Source organism: Cibotium barometz, chromosome 14, assembly GCF_041138505.1.
Source record: "Cibotium barometz isolate CiBa-2024 chromosome 14, ASM4113850v1, whole genome shotgun sequence".
Lineage (NCBI taxonomy): Eukaryota > Viridiplantae > Streptophyta > Polypodiopsida > Cyatheales > Cibotiaceae > Cibotium > Cibotium barometz.
Window position 1 is genome coordinate 52,542,111 of NC_141059.1, and position 11,029 is coordinate 52,553,139.

The window sequence follows — 11,029 nt, forward strand, 5'->3', positions numbered from 1 at the left end:
GCGATTTAAAAAGCTTATAAGCTTTACATTGTAAAGCTTACAAAGCTTTTAATTCTCCTCTTTTTTGTCATGTGCTAAGTTTTTTTTTAATTTAAAGAAAGCCTATAAGCTTAATATCAAAGTGTTGATTAAAGTTCTTACAAAATCTTTACTTTAAAGTTACAAAAGCGTAAAGCTTGGCACACTAATTTTTAGAGACTTAAAAGCTATAACCATAAGCCGAAAGATTTTGAAAGGGGGTTATACCAAAGGATTTCTTAAGAATTAATAACAAAGAAGCATTTTCAAAGGCTTTATCCAAGATTGATTTTTGCAAACAAAATCAAAGATTTTAAAAGGCACTTTGGATATCAAGAACACTCATACTTCGGGCTTCTTTGGCGATCCTTCTCAAAGTTGACACCACTTATAACACTTGAGATGAAGAAGAACATCTTGTGTTTGAGTTTATCATTGATCATGATACTATCACTACAAGCTTATACAATGCTTATGTTAAGTATCTTGTGACTTTCAAGAATCATCTTATTGAAAGAATGTTTTTTTGATCTTACCAAAATCTCATCCACTCTTATTGTCCATGCAATTGAGATCAATTGGTAACTCGATCAAGAGAGAATGTTAGACATAACCTCTATGGAGATGACTATTATTTTATTTTGGGATATTTTATTTATATCATCTACTAGGATTAATATGTTTAATGAGCTGTGTGCCATTGGTATAATATAGTCTAGATAATGCGTTTAATTGATTGTGTGCATTGACTAATATTATTTTGGATATAAGCGATAATTAAGTGACGGATTGTGTTAATTGTGGGTGAAATATGTGTTGAATCACTATGAGATATTTTGAAACATGTGAACATCTATTATCATTTCATATTTGAACATTAATATTCTTGTAAGGCTAAAACCTCAAACCTTTGTACATATCAATTAATATTTTATACTTTTGGTAGTTCCAAGATTTATTATTTGTAGCTTGTTATATTTTTGTAAAAGCTTTAACGCTAAAAAACTCAAAAGCGCTTGTGCTTTGTTTTTGGAGTTATCTTTTTAAAAAGAAAGCTTTTTAATACATATAAATATAGGTGGGTGGTACAAGGGTCACACTAATCCAGGAGAGATTAAATCCAATCTTGTGTCAATGGTGATCTCTTCTCTATTTTTCATCTCTTGTTTATTTAATTTAGGTTATTAAGGTTTATGCTTTTAATTTGTGCAAGTCTATGTTTTTACTCTAATTTTTGTGCTTGAGAATTAGAATTTATTCTCCAAGTGTCAAAAAGGTTCTGAAGGCTATAATGAGCGCCAAGCGATTATACGATGAGAGCGGGCTGCTACACAACCATCATGACCTAGCCTAGGTATCCTTATACGAGCCATGGGACAAGAGGTTGCATGCCACACATGCTATATAAACAAGCGATGCAACAAAGATACATTCTTTGCATGAGATTAAGAAACGATAGAGCAACAATAACACGAGTAGTAACAATAAAAAACAACATGGAGATTTCCAGAAGGCAAGCATAGCAACACTCGGAGAGCCAAGGATGAAAAAAGCCATGGCGATTTTCAAAAGGTAGGCACAACACGGGTAGCATTAAGAAAAAATAGCATTTTCGACAGAGCAGCACCCGGAGAGCTAAGGATAAAAGATGCCATGGTGATTTCTAAAAGAGGCAATCCAACTGCGAGCTTGAGGTGGTGTGAGGAGTCGAGCATGCGAGTTCACTAGGTGTCATGTCGATGAATATTGCTACCTATTAAAACTCCCGTGAAAGAATATATTCTAAGGTCACTACCCTTAGATCTCTAACAAAGAAGCATTTTGGGATATATTATTCACTACTTTTTATCGTGACATTAATTAATTACTACCGGCCTTAAGGAGGCCTTAGGTGATAACCTTACCCTCTCTCCCCTCTCCCCTCATTTTCCTCCTCTCAATATAAACATAGAGCACCCACCCTCTTTCTCCTACCTCCTTGTACACTCCTCCTACCCTAACCTTCAATTTCAAGGCCATAAATTAGGTTAACCTTCAAAATATAGAAGGTTAGTTTAAATCTAGAGAAAGTTTAGAAATACTGGCCTTCTTTTGCACCCTATTTAGAGAAAGTTTAAGCATAATGACCTTCTTTTGTAACCCTATTTTTTAAGGGGCCTTCTCTAGAAGATTTTAAGGACTTAGATGCCCTCTAAAGGCTTTAAATTTTAGCACTGCTCCTAGGGGCATCAATGTCCACCCTCTACATCGGATCTCTTTATACGTTCTTCCTCTACCTTTGCTCACCTAACACGTTGTCCCAGCTTTGAACCTATCTCCTGCCAGAGATATGTGTTCACATGCCTCTACTTGTGTCAACGTCACACCTGCACACCTCCTTAGTCATTTATAATCAAAGGTAACAGAGAGAGGGGGGACATCTATGTATACACACATCTCTACTCGTTCACAAGCATAGGTGACGGAGACAAAGGAGGACATCTATGCTTCCGTGCCTCCCTACTCATTTATAAGAAAAGGTAATAGAGAGAGGGGACATCTATGCTTGCACACCTCCCTATTCATTTACGAGGAAAGGAGAGAGAGAGGGGGGGCATCTATGCTTGCACACCTCCCTATTCATTTACGAGGAAAGGAGAGAGAGAGAGAGAGAGAGAGAGAGAGAGAGAGAGAGAGAGAGAGAGAGAGAGATGCCTTGTTGTACTTAAGAAGAGATGGAATCAAATGTTTTGTAAAGGATGGATCTAGAAGGATGACTAGATTGTCAAAATTACTACAAAAGGAGATACAAAAGATTTCATGCTAAAACAAGAACTACTTAAAAATTATAAGCAAATAATTTTATACAAACCTTGTGAATTCAATATTTCCAAGGTTGTAACTCCCTCCTCCCTACTATGGAGCTCTAAAAAATAAATAGCTCTTCAACCGCTACACTGATCACAAAACTGCCTCCACAAAAAACGTGAACAAAATTCATATGGAGAAAATTGTATGTAATTGTGCCATGCTACCCATCATTGTAGAAGATTTGAGGTTTTTCCAATTGTTGATTTTCATGACATGATAAGGAGGGAAGTGACTTGCATGCAACAAGAAATGGAAGTGAAGAAGAGGTGAGGCAATGAGAGAGAATGAAAGGGGGTGAAGGGGAAAAGGGAGGCAAGATGAGAGGAGGAGAAGAGAGAGGCAAGGAGATAGTGGGTGGAGGTGATGAGAGAAAAGGGGGAAAGGGAGTTGGAGGTGATGAGAGAAAAGGGGGTGCAATGAGAGAAAATCGAAATGATGCATGAGGCAACGCCTCTTACGTAGCCTAGAAGTAGTTGAATTTTGCTAAAAAAAATGTTTTACAACCTTTGCAAATTGTTTCACTATGGTCATCCACTCTAAATCAAGTTGATGATTTTCAATTTTCACTCATTTTCACCTAAAACATTTAATTTTAGGAGAAAATTACCTACCTCCTCCCTTATGCCCTCAGACTTGTGATTCCAAGATCCTAGTAGATCCTACCTCTTTATCACCCATCCATTCCACAATGTAAAACTTGGATTAAAAAGCTCCACCAATAAAATTACAGTAATTTTTGTAACCAATCAAAAAGTTGGAATTAATCAAATGCCAGCTCACATGTGTGCAAGAGGGTGGGCCCCATCATAGAGATTCCCTACCATCCCTGTCATGAGAATTCCCGATACACGTGCCTTGACGTAGTATAGAATTACAAGTCTCCCAGCTAAGGCAACTCACTTATCAATCAACACTTAACTTCGCTTTTTTGAAATGCGTGAAGGCTATACCATTAACTCTTTCTAAATGTATGTAATGTGAGGTTGAGGTCGTTTTACTTAACTCTTTTTCCCAAACTCACACACACTAGATTATTTGGTGTGATTCTTCTCTAAATTGAAACCCTATCTCCACTAAGTGATCTGCACTTCAACCAAGATTATGACAACCCACACTATTCCTTATATGGGCTAACAACCACAACCGTTAGCTCTACAATTGGGTTATAAAGTAGGCAAGGTTCTTTATTAAGAAGTAGCACACATAAGAGACAATGCAAGATCCCTTTAAGTTGGTTTCTCAATTATCCAATTACCTACCTAGAGAAACCAATGTAGCTATACATATATCTTGCAAACAACGATCCCAATTTATTGCACTTTTCAGTGTGTATGAGGGAGAGAGAGAAGCTGTAGAAAGCGACTTGCAATGTTCTCTAATTTTTATTGTTGTGTTGAGAGATAGATCAAGAGGGTTTATAAATGATGATATATAACCTATTTGATCCACGTGGGTCGGTGGGCATGTAGAAGAAATTTGCTTGCATGTAGTCACATCACATGCTATTACACACAAAGGAGAGATGGGATAGTCGTAGAAGACATGGGATCAAGTGGGAGGGGAGGGACACATAGACATTACTAAGGTTATCACCTCAAGGAATATGGCCGCGTTAAGTGACCCATAAATTTATACAAGATTAGTAAATCATTACTCTTTATTATGACATTAAATTAATGCCAATCCCCAGACTCTTATAAGTCTCCATGTGATTTTTATGCTATATGTGTACTCCCGATATGCTCGTAAATGATGAATATTCATCATATAAAAATAAAACTTTTAGAATGGAATTATTGGGAAAGATTACAAAATGCCAACCTTAAAAGTCCTTTCTTGCCGATTTTATATGAAGATAGTTAGATTTGACTTTTGAAAAGCATATGATTGTATACAACACCTATTTAGAAGAGGAAGGAATAGTCCTTGGGCTTGTAAATTTGTTTCTCTTCTTCCATTAGCGGATGGAAAAGCCCAACATAGTTCAATTAGTTGATGGAACTATTAGACATGATGGGTTTACCTCTTACACGTTTAATTGGATTTTCTTGGGATGGCGCATCTTATACATGAGGGGTGTAAACAATGGGGTACTTACAAAACTACAAGAAAAATTTCATGTCATAGATGTTCGTTGTGTTGCATATTGGGAGGCACTTGTGGTATCAAATGCATGTGATCATTTTGCAAAATTTGCTTTTATGGATGCTTTTGCCAATAAAATCCATTGTGTTGCACATCGAGAGGCACTTGTGGTATCAGATGCATGTGATCGTTTTGCAGAATTTTCTTTTATTAAAGATGCTTTTGCCAATAAAATCCATGCATGGATTGGGAGATTTACAAAGTGCCACAAGGATCTTGATTCTTTGATGAAGTCTTTTAGCCTTAAACCGCTAGAGGTGCTAAGAATCCATGAGGTTCGGTGGCTATGAAGTCTTTTAGCCTTAAACCGCTAGAGGTGCTAAGAATCCATGAGGTCCAGAGGACACGTTATGGAGAGGTTGGTGAAGATAGTGCCTCCCTTGTTGAATAAGTTGACAACCACATTTTAAGTTTAAATTTTTCTTCATTTTTAAGCTGACCTCTTAAATAAATGAGTTGAATAAAAGGTATCAAAGGGAAAATGTTGATATCACAGAAATTGCAATGGCTTTGGATGCTGTCATCAATCTCTTAACAAAGAGATACTTAGGAGATCAATTTGGGTATGGCTATAAGAACTTGCGATTCTTTTTGTGAAATGCAGAGGATAATATGATAGTGTATAATGATGATGATGGATGCGTTCATAGCCATGCTTTGCATTTCTCTTCGTTGCTAAACTTATAAGTGGTGATTAAGTGGATGCATTGCTCTTGTGCAAGTTAATTTGTTAGAGGGGTTATCAAAGGTATTGATGCCAGGTTTGCCCGTTTGCCTCTTTTTAATGCGGCAAATCTTTTTTCACCTATTAGCTATGACAAGGAATGTAGTGTGCATGATCAAACAACTAAGGTATTCATGGATCATTTATGCACAAAGTTTGGGATTGGAGAGAGGAAGTTAATAGATACCTCTCAGTGTGAGTTCCAAATAGACCACTTTTGTTTAACATTGCAAAAGGTAAACCAACGTTATGGATTTTACAAAGCATGGGAACATTATCGTGGTCAAGGTGAGAGCTTAGAGTCCTTTCCAAATTTGATGAAGCTTTTTCAACTCTTACTTGTGATTCCAATGAGCATTGCTATACGTGAACATGGGTTTTCAAAGTAAAATTAGATTAAGGATATAACATAAGTGGTCTTACTTTGATTACCTTTGACACCCTTATGCTCTTATCTTTGTCAGTATCACATGGCTTGAGTGAGGTGGATTGGGAATGCATTTATGACACATAGAGATCTATGAAGCTCCATAGAACTCAACCTTTATTGGCTTAGCTTTTAGTTTTAGGAGCAAAACTGCTTGTATAGGCTTTTGGTAAGCTTTGAAGTTTGGAAGTTATGAGACATGACAAGTCATGTCAATTTTGTGATTTTGAGGAAACTACTCCTTTAATGTAAAAAAGTAAGCATTCTATCTTTTATTATGTTGATTTAAAAAAAAATCATTTACTCATTTACTGTACATGTATATATGAAACTATTGTTGAAATGTAATGCGATTTAACTCTTTGCTTATGACTAGCTTTTTCCAAGCTTGACAAGTGCATTAATTGTAAACTTTGATTAATTTGCAACTAGCGAGTGGATCCAAGACAAATTTCACAGAAAAGTGAGCTATAAAGATAGAAACAAAATGAATCACCCTTATGCTAAATTAAACTTCTAAAGTAATGTTGCCTTTATTTTGTTTGATAAATGCTTGCTTTTTTACATTGTTTCAGTCATGTAGGCATTGTATGAGCTGCTTCAATATTTGTTCGAGTTATTATGTACTATGGACAGACAAGGTGGTGGCTTGTGTTAAGCTTTGTTCCATCATCCTCCAAACCCTTCACAAAATTATTATCAAAAGGTACTTCATAATCTTTGGCATCTTTCATGCATGTAGTTTATCCTAAGTTGTCTTTGTAACTTATTGAGTGATGTTTAGCACTAAGTTGCTATTAGGATTTTGGGATTTTGTGCATCATGGAAAATATGTGAATATATAAATATTGATATGTGGCATTTTCGTGTCTTAATTTCTCCTTTCTATGAATGACCCACTTACATTTATAAATCAAATTGTTTCTCTTTCAAAGGGATTTGTTTTTTAAAGAAGAAGTATATATAATGGCATGCTTGCTATAGAATGAGGCAAGATTCTGTGTGAGAAGAGAATTAAGTAATGGTAAAGAGAAGGCCGACTTGGATAAAAGAGTTAGCTATGAAGTCTAAGAAAAAAAATTAAGTTATTAAGAAGTGGTTTCATGCTTGAAGGCCACTCACCATTTTGGCCTTCAAAAAGAAGGCTAGGGCTAGCCTTCAAATTTCAGCCCTGCCACCCACACCATCTCCTTGTACTCCTAGGGGCACCGACATCCACCCCTATGTGTACTCCCTATATGCTCGCCCTCTACCATCGCCCTGCGAGCACACACCATCCTAGTCATTTACAAGCAAAGGTAGCCTGCACACCTCCCTAGTCATTTACAAACAAAGGTACCACAACCTCATCATTGAGGCAGAGACCCTGTGGTATATAGTGCCGAGGCACAGACCCCATGTCATATAGTGCTAAGGTGGCATATAGTGCTAAGGGTAAGAGAGAGAGGGGGATGTCTACGTGTACACGCCTCCCTACTCAGAGAGAGGGGGGACATCTATGTGTGCACGCCTCGCTATTAGGGGAGGACATCTATGCTTGCGCACATCCCTACTCGTTTGCAAGCAAAGGCCTTAGGCAATAGAGAGGAGGAGGGGGGGACTTCTACGCTTGCATACCTCCTAAGTCCCGTGAGAGAAAAACACAGAAAGACGGAGACACAAGAAACCATGTAGGTCAGAGGGGGAGGATCAGAGAGAGAGATGATGGGGAGTGCCTATACATCCTTGCTCTGTGTTTCTTGTGTTCCTTTGTCTTTGTGTGTTCGTTCGTTCTCTCTCTCTCTCTCTCACACACACACACACACATAGAGGCCTGCATGGTTTCTTGCTCTCTTTCATTTGCAAAGGAGAAGGAGACTCCAATGAAATACGAGTACAATGCGTGAAAAACATAAATCATTAATTAAAACTTTGTAGTTTGGAAGCATAAGGCTTTTATTGTAAGATTTTTACACTTGTTTTAAAAAAAGCTTATCAAACAAACGACCTTTTCTATAGTGGACTAACCCGTGCTTCACACGTATATATAATTCTTCGCTTGATATTTTTCAAGTTCCTAGAATTATAGGACCTTACCTCTCTTCCGAGAGTAATAGGAGCCTATCCCTCAAACTTCCAAATTGCATCTCGAACCCCCAAATTCTTGCCACATGGCAGCTTCGTAAAACTCTTCATATATATATATATATATATATATATATATATATATATATATATATAGAGAGAGAGAGAGAGAGAGAGAGAGAGAGAGAGAGAGAGAGTGTCAATTGGATGGATGGCTCAAGTGGGCCCACCCCGCCTACTATATATTTATTATATATTTGCTATATAATTTAAAAAAATATTTTAGATTTTAAAATAATAAAAATGTTTAATTTTAATATGTATTTTTTTACATGATAAACATATAAATTTTTTCTATGTTATATATATATATATATATATATATTCTATAATAAATATGTATATTTAATATTTAATAAATATATATTTATATATATATTATAACTTATATATATATATACTTATTATAAATCTACTATAAGAAATAAATAATTATGTTTATATGTATATTTATGTGTGTATACACACACACACACACACACATAAATATAAACTTATAAGTTTATATTTATGATTTATTTATTTATTTTATAATAAAATATTAAAAATTTATATTTATAAAAATATGTATATATATGTGTTATATAACAAATAGATGTTTATTATGTGAATAATATATATTTATATAAATAGTTTTTTTTGCATAATAAACACATAAGTATGTATTATGTGTTAAATAAATACTTATTATATAAATATATATTATTATATGAATATATATATATATATTTATATATATATATATATATATAAGTATACATTATAAGTATATATTTATTATATAATAAAAAATATATATTTCTTTAAAATAATTAATTTCTTATTATATAATTATTTATGTATTTACATAATTAACATATAGATTTATTTTATGTGAAATATATATATATATTTATTTTATAATAAATACACATATATATTATATAACACATTATACTCTCTATATTAAATATATATTTATTTTAAATTCCTTTTGTATTTTTAATTTCCTTCTATTTTCGATCTATAACATATATTATCATATATTTTTCATCTTATTAAATATTTTCTTGATATCGGATTTAAATATATACCCATTATACTCTTTATATTATATATTATATTCAAATTGACACTGTAACAGGCCAACTTCTCTCCTCTGTTGCCACATGGGGCTCTCTTTGCCTGCCATGTGGCACATAAATACACCCACACACATATATATACACATTCTTTTTATATTTATTATATACTAAATATATATTTATCATATAATAAATAAATATATATTTATCATATATTTTTTCTATACACACACACACACACACACACACACACATTCATTTTATTACCTTTGTAACAAAGTGTTCTTAGGATGCACATGCACATGGGGGCCTAGGCACATGGGCTTAGGGTCATTTACATGTGGGAATAGGGTACATGGGCCTTGGGACTATAAAAGACATGTGCTCTAGGAGTATTGTACCTTTTTGACATCTTGTGATATTCATTACATTTACTTTCCATGCTCCTTAGTGCTAATCACTCTTGCTTTTCCTAATCTAAGCTAATTAAGATAATCCTAGGCTAATCTAGATAGACCTTTCTTTCATTGGTATCAGAGCTCTTGGCGTAGATCCTTACTTAGGTAGTAATTAGTGATAATGATTTTTGAATTATTACTAATCTAGTTGTCTAGAATGCATTATCTTGATCTTGATTAGTGTTAATTATTTTTTATTTAATTTTTATATCGTTTTTAGATTTGCTAATTTATTATTTTGACAAGATTAGCAATTAAATTTATGTTAGTTGTTTTCGAATTTGTATGAATCATTATTTTCAGAACCCTAATCTACTTTATTGTTTGATTTCTTGAACTTCTTGATCTTGATTTTCAAAATTAGGGTTTGCAGAGATTTTAGTAACCAATTTGGAATGATTCTCTTGCTTTACCTTGATTAGAGAGCCTACAATTTCAAATATTAATCCTTTAAGCTCTTATTTCTTTAAGAACAAACCTTAGATTCCCACATCTTGAGTTCTTGGAGAAGAATTGCAAGAAGAAGATTATGGTGTAGAAAATCAAGGTTGGTGTTCACAGTTTTCAGAATTCTGTGCAGAATATTCATATTGTTGTGGAGAGTATTCAGATTATTGTGTAGGAAATTCAGATTGCTGTGTAGAGTTCTTAGATTTCTGTTGCAGAATTGTAGAGTACTATGCTAAGTGCGGATTTATTGCAGTTTTGAACACATTTCCAAGATTTGGTGTAAATTTTCAAGAACAATGCGAAGTACAATTACGCTGTTCAGATCTACAGTGCAGAATAGAGGAGTCTATAGATTATACAAAGTTTATTGTGCTGAAATCAAATCTTGATGCAAAAACAAAATAGTAAGTTATTCTTGATCAAATCTTTCTAATCCTGTCACTTTCTTGCAAAGAAGTTGGACAAAGATTATAAATCTGTAGGAGTAGGATGAATCTACATAGATTAGTATAGTCTTGATGTATTACAAGTAAAGGAAACAAGAAAAGTGTTGAGAAAACACTGTTTACAAGCACATACCCTGGATTACAACATTTAAGCACATTTTCATCAAGAAAATGTATAGCATATTGTTGTATTACAGATCTGAGCATTAGTATTATGCAGATAGCATGTTGATAACTAGTTACAAAAGTGTACAAGCTTTACAATTTTGAGTGTAGAAATTCAAAAAGTTTTTTAATTAACACTATGTTTGCAAGTATGGCCC